The sequence below is a fragment of the Balaenoptera borealis genome (assembly GCF_965194805.1).
Source record: "Balaenoptera borealis genome assembly, chromosome: X".
Taxonomy (NCBI): Eukaryota; Metazoa; Chordata; class Mammalia; order Artiodactyla; family Balaenopteridae; genus Balaenoptera; species Balaenoptera borealis.
The window spans coordinates 24,372,365-24,383,432 of record NC_138881.1 but is presented as its reverse complement, the minus strand read 5'-3'; the positions used below and the strand labels follow the sequence as shown (position 1 = coordinate 24,383,432).

The window sequence follows — 11,068 nt, the reverse complement described above, 5'->3', positions numbered from 1 at the left end:
ACCAGGCCAAAAAAATCACTTTTTGCTCTCAAATTGTGTGCTGGGGTTGGGGTGAGAAAGAGGGGTTCTTGAAGTAGAGGAGCTCCTTGAGCACCTCTTAGCGGTTGACTGTGTGATTCCCCCTGCTCTCAACCTATGCTCTTTCTTCTGTGAACACACTGGGCTACAAAACCAGACCTATGGTGAACCAGGAAGGTATACACCCCATTGGGGAAGATGAGCGGACATCAGAAAAGTCTCACCTGCACCTTCATGAAGGTGATTCTCCAAAAGTTCCAAAAGCCCCTGCTAGAGTATCTGAGACACATAGAGTATACAAAGTGATAATTTGATATACATATATATTGTGGAATGATTACCAAGATCAAGATAATTAATGCATATATCATCTCACATAGTTAACTCTTCTGTGTCTGTGTGCTGAGGATGCTTAAAATATACTCTCAGCAACTTTCAAGTATTCCATGTCATTAACTATAGTTAATACTGTATTAACTGTAGTCACCATGCTGTACTTTAGCTCCTCAGAACTTATAACTGAAAGTTTGTACCATTTGACCTACATATCCCCATTTCCCCCTCCCAGCCCCTGGCAACCACCAATATAGACAATGGAATATTATTCAGCTGTGAGAAAGATGGAAATCCTCCTCTTTGTGACAACATGGATGAACCTGCAGGGCATTGTGCTAAGTGAAATAAGCGTGACAGAGAAGGACAAATACTGTATGCTATCACTTGTATGTGGAATCTAAAATTTTTTTTTAAAGCTGATTTCATAGAGACAATTTCAGCCTTTAATGATGATCCCATTAAACCTCACTCTGTTCTTTAAAACATCTTTACTCACTTAGAAACTGAGGCAACCTTTTTGCTAATTTTTTTCTTTATACAGCATCCTGAACTATGTTGGAATGGTTCTTTTCTCATGTCAGGGCATCTATTACTCATCACAGATGTGTCTCAGGTTCTAAAAGAGTACGAGAGCATGGCTCTCCACTACGGTACTCTGCAGGAGGCTTCTTCCTTGATAATTCTAGGAAGGGCCTAGATTTGTGTAGCACTGTAGTTGTAATCACTCTATGTACATGTGTAAGAGTAATCAACAGAAAGTTTTATAAGCATTTTGATAGGAAGTGCAAATTTCAGATTGGATCTTAAATGAATTTGACTTGGCACTGCACAGAAATCATGGATGCCATGATGATGACTGTTTCTAAATCAGACAGAGGCACCTCTTTTCTCTCCAGTGGAGTGAGGTTTTGCTGCACATTGTTTTTTTATCCACTTACAAACTTCATTTGAATTTCAAATAAAATATCACTGATGTGTTGGCCAAGGCAAATTTCTTTAGTTACTATTTTATTTTAAAAACTCTAAACTCCTTGAAAAGCTAACATTTCCCTAGGAAGTTTTTTTTCCCCTACTTTCTGAGAAAATTAAGTTCAATTGTCTTCTCTCTTTTCAAAACTGCAAAATTCCCTTCTCCAGGAGTCTAAACTGACGGCCTTACCTCATATTTTACAGGACAGAAAGTCAAAGCAATAACATCAAGCTCCCCACGCCCATCTTCACACCACCAAACCTGCCAGTTTTCTTGACTGAATTCATACCATCTGGTCTGATCCTCCGAAAGGGCATCCCTCCACTGGTGTCTAGATCACATCTCCTTCAAGGGCTTGAATCCTAGTATTTTCCACAGTTCCCTACATCATTCATTTCTTTTTCACACCTAGATGTTTACCATCGTATAATTTTTTCTAATATTCTTCACCTTAAAAATAAAGTATAACAGTGATCCCTTAATTGTACATCTTGTTCCAACTGTTACTCCATTATTTAAACTCTTCATAGCAAAACTTCTGGGAAGACTTGCCTATGCTCACCATTTTACTTGTTCTCCTGTATACCCTTCAACCAGTGCAAATATGGCTTATACTCTACCTCTTCTAAAAATGTCCATAGAATTTTACTTACTACAGAGTTAAGTTTCCTGTTAAAAGATTAGCGGTTTAAAGAAAGCAGCTATACATGAATATTTTGTACAGTTCCTAAATACTAAGCACTTTACAATTTAGTTTGGCAAAATGTCTCCCTTTGTGAAATTTCTTTTTTTTAAGAATTTACTAAATGTTGTCCTTTAAAATTTCATCTTTATTTCAATTTACACTTTTTATTGCACTTTTATCAGAAGCAGCTTACCAGAAGCACAGCATTGAACAAAACAGTCAAAGAAACGATGAAAGAAAGAACATTTTCAAAAGGTCACAAATAATGAAAGTTACTCAGCATGAATCACAAAATAAGCAGAGACTTGAAAAACCAAGGGAGCTGAATTATTTCTACTGATACGATAAACATTACCAGAATTATTATGGCTACTAAAGTTAAAGATTTTATCATGGATTTTTTGAAATAATAAAAAATAGTTTTCTATTTTTTGAAATAATTTTAGATTTATAGAAAAGTTCCAAAGATAATACAGAGTTTCCACATACCCCTCACTCAGTTTCCCCTAATGTTAACATTTTATATTACCTTGGTATATTTGTTAAAACTAAGAAACCAACATTGATTCTTTACTATTAACTAACCTGTAGACTTTATTCAGATTTTATCACTTTGTCCACTAATGTCCTTTTTCTGTTCCAGGATTTTATCCAGGATACCAAATTGCACTTAGTCACCATGTCTCCTTAGGCTCCTCTGTTCTGTGATAGCTTCTCAGCCTTTCCTTGTCTCCTGTGACCTTGCAAGTTTTGAAGAGTACTGGCTAGGTGTTTTGTGGAGTGTTCCTCAATTTGGGGTTGTCTGCTATTTTCTTCATGGCTATACAGAGGTTATGGGTTTTTTCTTGTAGCATACTGGAGGCATATGATATCAATGTGACTTTCTCGCTGGTGATATGAACCACCAACACTTGGTTAAGTGGTGTAGGATTTCTTTACTGTAAAGTTATTCTTTTTCCTCTTTTTATATTCTATTTTTTTAACACAAGACACTAAATCCACCCATACTCAAAGCGAGAAGGGAATCAAAGTCCATCTCTTGACAAAAGGAGTATCTACTTATGCTATTTGGAATTATTCTTTAGGGGGATTTACCTCTCACCCCCAGTTTATTTATTTGTTCATTTATATCAGGATGGACTCATGGATCTCTATCTAATAATTAGGCTGTGATGTCATACCACATTATTTGGGTGTTTTGTTTTTGTTTTTGTTTTTGTTTTGGTCAGGTTGTTCCAGCTTGGCCATTGGGAACTCTCAGTTGTTTCATGTGACACTTTGATATACCCTCATCCCTCTTCCTTGCTATCTGGAAGTACAGGATGCTCCAGGTTTATCTTGAAGGGGCCAGTATAGTTTTTATCAGACATTTCTCCAAGGCTCCCTGGTGCCTTTTATTGCAGAATGGTATTAGAAATCTGGGTGCTTGGTGGTGCTCATTACTTCTGGGGTGTCACTACTGCCAGGGCCTCTCACTGGAGAGAGCTATGAAATATATGTCAGTATACTGACCCATGTATACACACATTTCTATAATTATTTCTGCATTTATCTACTTTTATATAAATTATGCTAACCAAGTAGTGAATTCATAATGATATCTCCAACTCTAATTCAGTACTGCAGAGTTTGTCTAACTTTTACTCCTTGCATATCTATAATTTCCCCCTCTGACAATAAGAAACCTGGTTTTCACCATCCTTCATCCATTTACTTATTTATTCAACCTGAGACATATATGTAAAGCAGATTGAGAATTATTAGTTAACCTGAATTGTTGTGAGAAACAAATTTGCCAACTAGAGTACAGTTTTTATATACACTTCTTTTGTCTTTAGCCTTACAGTTGCCCTCCAAAACACCATTTGACAAAGTTATTTAGCTAACTTCTTTTCCTCTCACTTGCTTCAGTGAGGTTATGTCACACATTTATAACAGTTAGTTCCATTTGTCGTAGTGTGTATTCCATTCTGAGATCCCCTGACATCCCGGTTGAATTTCTTTTAGTTTGCATATATTAAAGTTTACTCTTTTTGATGTACAATGCTGTGAGTTTTGACAAATGCATTGAATCATATATCCACCACTCCAGTAGCATATAGAGTAGTTTTATCACCCTAAAATTCTACAGGGATTTTTTTGAGAGGGAGCTACTGTGAGATAGCTCGTGGAATAAAACCTTCCCCCCAAATATTTGGTTTTATCTGATGATGTTAAGTTAAACTTATTTCCATATTTCTAAAAACATTTAAAAAATTTTGCAGATACACTTGCTCACTAAGAATTCATAAGTGTAAGCTTTTAAACAATATTCATGAGTGTGACTATCAATTACCACTTACTAATCTCAGAGGATAACATCTGAGACCCAAACCTTGTCTCTTACTTTGAGAGCGCAACACAGTGTAGAAAAGAGAGACTGTATGATCCAAGATTTTAATAGTTATGTATCATTGATCTCAGTCCTTCACAGTGATGATTGTACCTATCAGCTGAGAAAGATAGTCCCTAGAATATCTGGGTCATTATAGCTTTGTAGCAGAGTAATCAAAAGAACCAGTTACTCAGGCTCAGCTGTAATTTGAATTTGATTCTAGACAGAGATTCATAAGCAACAACCTTTTCAGCTAATATCACCCAGATCAATGGGTAGCTGAGGGTAGAAGTACTGTCCATTCCACAGCATGTACTGTTTTAATATTTTGTATTTTATTTTTTGTTTTTCTTTGGTTCACTGTTGTTGTTGTTTTGTTTGTTCTCCTCGGAGGCCTACAATTCAGTTTCAGGGGCTTGAGTTGCTAACATAACCGCCATATAGCTGACAGAAGTCCAAGGTGAGACTATAGCCACCTTAATAGATGAAAGGTGACTCTTAAATGTCATGAAAGAATCTTGAGATGTAGGTTCTTAATTTCTATTGTCAACTAAACCGAATTACCATGAACCAAAACAATGATGCGGTATACCACTATCTGTTGCAATAATTTAGTTGTAAATTTTATGTGAGCCCCTACTCTGCACCTTTTTAGCTCAATGACTTTGTAAAGTTAACTTCTTTTAACAGGAAGACAGGAAACGTAACGGTTTTTATGTAGAACAATTGAGAAATTACACTTTAGTATACTTGATAGTGTTTATGTGTATCTTATTTCCATAGATGGTTGCTTACATAATGGGGTTAGAGATAAAGAGACTACTGAAGCCAAGAAAGAAAAATTAACATTATACTTTGAATAAAGCAGCAGGATAGGAAACTGCCCAATCCCCTTCAAATGAAAACATCCAAAACCCCTAGTTCTCCCCAGAACACAGCTTGAGACTAGTGTACTAAGCTCCTTGTGAACCTGGTCTGTCATATATCCATCTCTGAACTCTCATTGTCCAGTAAAGAAATATATATTAAGTGCTCCATAAGGCTTTGCTAACTAAATCTAAAAATCTAAACCTCTCATTTTACTGTTGAAGAGACTGAAGTCGAGGTAAATTATGATAGTGAAGTTCATAGAAGTTGATCACAGGATGGCTAAGATCCAGTCTATTGTAAATTTATTGATTATTCTTTTGGCTCACAACATGGTAGAATGAGCACTGCTGAAGGTTGCTTTTGGACTCACAGAACTCACCAAAATTTTTTTGGCCTGCCATTTAACAATTAGGTTCCATTATATTTTTTTCCATCTCTATTCTTTTCCACACCTGTCCTTTTAAGGAATGGCTGCCAGAAGATGTCTTTTTAAAAGTATAGTTTGGCATCTGTCACAATTTAATGCAGTTAAATTCTGTGCATAATTAGGAGACAATTATAATATTGCATAAAGGCCACGAGGGCCTACACAGAACCGTCCTGTAGAAATTCCATATTGGAATGAAAATAATTGATGTTGAAAAATTAAATTTAAAGGTGCAGTTTTGCCTGCTTATTTGATAGAATTGTTAGCTTTGCCCGCCATCTCATGGAAGGCTGAAGCAATATTGTATTACTCTCTTCTGTATGCTAATAGGAGCAATATTTGCATAAATTAAAATTGTAACAATTACTTCCATTTTCTGGGACCTACACTACCAGCTGGATTTCCACCTATAATCATAACTTTATTTTTCAAATTAATTATTTGACTCACTATCTATCTATCTATATCCATCTATCTGTCTATCTTAATCAAGTCCAACCTTTCTCTTTAGAGGACTTTTACTCCTCCAAATGGCAAATTATCCAAGTAGTCTGGGGACTTAACGTGGTTCAAAGTAGTTGGGGGTGGTTTCATCAGTCAGGGTTCAAAGAGAAAAACAGAAACACTGGGAGTGATATGCATATAACAGGTGACTTATAATAGGGACCTGATAATATGTAATTGTGGGAGCTGGTTAAGCAGTCTTCATAAGGCTTTTTTTTTTTTTGGTCTTTGCTTTAGGCGCTGGAGCCCGAAGTCAGCATGGCATTCAGGAAGGAGAGATGGATGTGAAGTGGGGAAAGCAAGGATAGACTGGAAGCCATGAGGAATAGCTTGGAACCCACAAGGACAGACTGGAACTCGTGTTGATCTTTCACTGCCCCCAAACCTCCAACTTCGATGACATGAGTGCCCTGCAGGAGAAGTGGGCACTCTTTTTTATGGAGCTGGTGAAGCTGAAGGAAGATATGAGGGGACGTTGGTGCAGCTGTGGGCCTGGCTGCTGCTTCACACTAAGGTAAGCCAGATCAGTAATAATGTGCCCCTGACCCTACTTTCTGAGCACAAAACAAATAAGGCTACTATTTTACCTTTGGCTTCCAAATCTCTCTCCAAATGCCTCTTATAGCACAAGCAATCTCAGAACCATGCAGGGGAATCTGAAGAAGGTTTTAGTTCACAGTACAAAATCCCCACAGAGGTAAACCTGCTGCCAAACAGTAGGTGAAAAAAGAACTGGATAATTAATCTGCTCTTGCCGTTGTTCTCACTGCCACTCAGTGTCACCAGAAATTCCAAGTGTTTTTTTCAATGTTTTGTTGATGTTATTGCTAGTATACATCCCACCCAATTGGGCAGGGTTGCCCCAAACTTGGGATTCTAGTTCATAACTCTATTCTGTTTATGTCTTGTTTTAAACCACAGTGCTTGGTTCAAAGTCACTGGGTTCTTTTGAGACTTTTAAGGTCCTTTCCTGACAGCAGACCTTGGTAGGGGCGGCCACAGGCCCCCAGATCCCCAGGCAGTTGTCCCTAACTTTCAATCTCAGTAGGAACTTGGGTCAAGTTATTTTCCATTCCCAAATCTAATCTCATTATGTAAATTTCTCAACCTGCTTTCAAGGGGCCAGCAATAATATCCATTTTAAGGAGTATTATCGAAGAAAAGCCTTGGTCAGGCCATAGAATGTTTTATTACATGCTTCTTTCCCAGCAAATATCTGCAAAGAAGGGTGTGTTATACTTCACAGGGGTGTTGGAGGAAAGGCAAGCCTCTGCATTCACTTATACAAATAGCAGGTGTAAAACAAAAATTATATTACTACTGAACAGTAATTGGACATCCAGTGCCCAAAACTTACATTAAATAAGGCTTAAAACAAGACATTTTTAATAGCAACTTAACCTTTTATAAACAGTCGAAGAAAGTTTTAAGCAATGCGTGGATGTCTAATGGGATATTTCTTCCAATGCTATCAAAGGTATCTGTAAGTATAAAAAAACTCATTATTGTAACACTGTCATTATTAAAGTTAGCTTAAACATATATTTTCAAATATTAGGAATTCTTATATTCCTGGCTAGTATCTTATAGGAGATGGTAGTCCCAAGGGGACTTTTTGGAAGGTAATCCTGTGGGAGTTCTCAAGCCATGAAAATTCAAGAGAATTGAGAGTGCAGAGTATAAAATGTCATGTGATTAAATTTAATTCCTCCCACCCTCCTGTGCTCAAATTAATCAGTATTAACATACAGATTCAGAAAATGTGGACAACCCAAGTTATTTTTTCTAGAAGGATGAATTATCTTGTTAGGAATTTATCTACCCACCTCTCTCCTTTTCCTTTTCTGTGAGAGAGAATGAGGGTGTGTGTGCATGTGCGTGTGTGTGTGTATGGCCAAGTGCCAGTATTCAATGAACAAGACCATGGTTTGTTTTATTTTACTTTACTTTTAAAGAATAAACACATTTCTGAAACTTTCAACTCAATTGAAGAACTTACTTTTTATAATGCACTGCTAAAGATGAAAAAAAGTGATCATTTTCAGAGTGTCAGAAATGAGAATATAGATTCAATAAGGCTATTAATTTTTCCACCAGAATTAGGAACATTTAGAAGTCAACCATAAGAGAACAAAGGAAAAGAAGCATAGATAAATTACTTATGTATTCCTATAGATATAAGGGGTAAAGAGAGAGGAGTAAAGAAACCAAGTGAGGGAGGAAGAATGTAAAGAAGGGAGGAAGGCAGAGGAAGGAGATGGAAGAGGCAGTTTCTATTGTTAAAAATAGATAAAAGACAAAAAGCAAATCTAGTAAACTAAATCTTAAAGTCCAGCCTTCTGAGGTGATGCCTAGCTGGAGCTGGAGTATGAGGCCTTCAGGACGGCAGGCACTGCACAGGGTCTTGGTTCTCTTCCTCCTCCTGGTTCGCTTCCTCCTCCGACATATCTGAGGGACTGGAAGACTCATCCGACTCTGCATCCATAACCCCAGCTCCAGGAGCTCCCCAGTGCAACTGATGACCTCTCTGTGTCAGGTGACGCATTAGAACCAAAGCAGGTGGTTGTCAAACAGGTCAGTGTGGTGCAGGCTGCCTTCATCTCGTTCCTGCTTGTTCCTCTTAATCACATTCTTTAAGCCGATAAAGCCAGTGGTAACTTTAGCTGTGGGTGCCCAGATCTTAGCATCGTGGTCTAGGCCACTGGTCGCCATCACAGGTAGGTAAGGATGGGGTTCAAGACAGTTAATGGTCCCTCCTTTATCCCCCTCCATGAACTGAACAATCTGGCAGGATGATTTCTCCCAGAGGAAGATGTGCCCACAATCACTGCTGCTCACGACAAACTCACTTCTGGGGCCATAGAAATTGACACCTTTGACTGTGGCATTATTTCTGTGCCCCTTGTATCTTTTAATATACTGGGCTCCATCACAGTGAGAAGAGTTGAAGAGGTAAATATCTTCATCATTGTAACTGGCCAGGAGCTCTGTGCCATCGTGACTGTACACAAAGCAGGTGATATTTGCTTTAGAATCACAGTTGACCAGGTGATGAGGACAGAATTTCTTGAGTACTCCATTATTCTCATTCTCATCAATTTTCCTCTGGTCATAAATTCTTACAAACTGATCTTGTCCACCCACTGCAAACTGGTAAGTATTGGCAGGATTCACATAGATTGTATACAGCCCCATTTTCTTCTCCTTCTCTTTTGTTACCACCACTTTTGAAGCTGGCAGGCCTTGTCTGAGGTCAATGGAGAAGACAACTGCATCTTCACCTTAAGTTAGGAACTTAAAAGAGGAGTCATGCTCCAGAGCCAACTTGTGGGAGTCTCCCCTGTGCTGGGCCACACGCTTAGTATTCTTGCAGTGTCGTGTAGCAGATAGCTCTGCTATGCGTATCTGCTCATCACAGGCACACATGGCCAGGGTGGAATCACCACAGTTGGGAAGGAACTTGGCCTGAAAAACTATTTCTGTGGCCACTCTCAAAGTCCAGTACTGGCTGCTGACGCACCCAGTCCCACAATATCACTCTAAGGTCATCACTGCTAGTGGCCAGCCAGGTGCCACGCTGGTTAAAGTGCACGGTATTTACACAACCATTATGGCCTTCAAGCTCATACTGCAAGTGGAAACGCTGCACTAAGACTCTTGCCCCACAGGCCTGATATACATAACTCGGGCACTTGAACCCGGCTGCCATTTTCGAAGAGCATTAAGGACTTGCCAGCGAGGGTGGGGGAGGACAGATGTCTCTGAAGACACCCAATCCTCCAGGGCCCGATCCTCGGCTGATAAATACTGATCAGGGTTAGCCTCATTGCACTGTACCTAAGGCTGCTCTTCTTCTGCCGATTTTCCTCCTCTTCTTCCTCTCCTAGCTCTTCTTCTAAGCAGTAATGGGACTGGTTTCTATCACTGGTTAAGAAATGTTCGGCGTCTTATGTGCTTTCGAAGTCAATGTCTTCTCTTGAACTTTCCATGGCTGTGCTTTGACTTTCTTAACTGGCGTGGCTGGGAGTACCCCCATCGCCAGTACCGTCACCATTTCTGGTCAAGCTCATTTCAGCGTCTGAGCAGGCCTCCCTCCCTGCCTCCGCTCCAGAACGCTCCTCAGAGGGATGGGACAGGCTTCTGTTCTCTAAGTCTGGTAGGCCATCTGTGCTGCTCACGTTGTCAGACATCTTTAATGATAAGTGCTCTAGTCAGTCTGGAGTGAGTAAAAGTCGTAGAAGCCTGAGGAAGGGAGTAGGCCCGCCCCGGGGTGAGACAGGCCGGCAGCGAAAAAGGTAGGCCTAGCGCCAAGACTCCAACCAAGGAGGCCAAAGGGGAGGGGCAATTTCTGGTTGAGGCAGTTGCAAGTATGGGAGCTGGTGAGGTTCAAAAGACTTCGTCCCATCTCGAGTCTCGCAGTATTTCGAGACTGCTTAGAGTTTTCCAGAACCTGGAGAGTTCGACCCCAAGCCATTTGACATTGCTGCTGTGCATACCGTTCTATTGAAGACTGAAACATACTGTGCTTTGGAAAACATTCTTATTAGAGATCCATCAGCAAAAGTGATCCTCCTTAGGCAAAACAGTTACCATAAGACTCTCAGTGCTTTGCTTGAACATAACGTACAGTATGAAATGAAGAAATAGGCAAAAGCAACGAAAGATTGCTAAGGTCCCCAAGCTAGTGAGTTCCTGACGTACAAGAAATATCTTCAGCAAATCAAGCAGCTTGAGGGAAACCTTGAGAGCTCTAATTGGTAGAAATGGCATAGGGTTGACATAAAATACACGATGACTAGTTCATTACATTTTAGATTAAAAAATGAATACTTTTTTTAGTATGAGTAGATCCCAAATATTGAATTAGACATACTTCTACTAAAA

At 39.3% G+C, this 11,068-nt stretch overlaps 1 pseudogene across 1 annotated transcript; it reads right to left on the bottom strand.

Annotated features, from left to right (window-relative positions):
• Nucleotides 1-2,123: 2,123 nt before the first annotated feature.
• On the bottom strand, nucleotides 2,124-10,374 carry LOC309620987 (DDB1- and CUL4-associated factor 8 pseudogene; annotated as a pseudogene). The gene is made up of 2 exons: nucleotides 10,285-10,374; nucleotides 2,124-10,015 (listed from the first exon to the last, which is right to left on the bottom strand). The product of its transcript is annotated as a DDB1- and CUL4-associated factor 8 pseudogene (transcript).
• Between the last annotated feature and the right edge of the window lie 694 nt (nucleotides 10,375-11,068).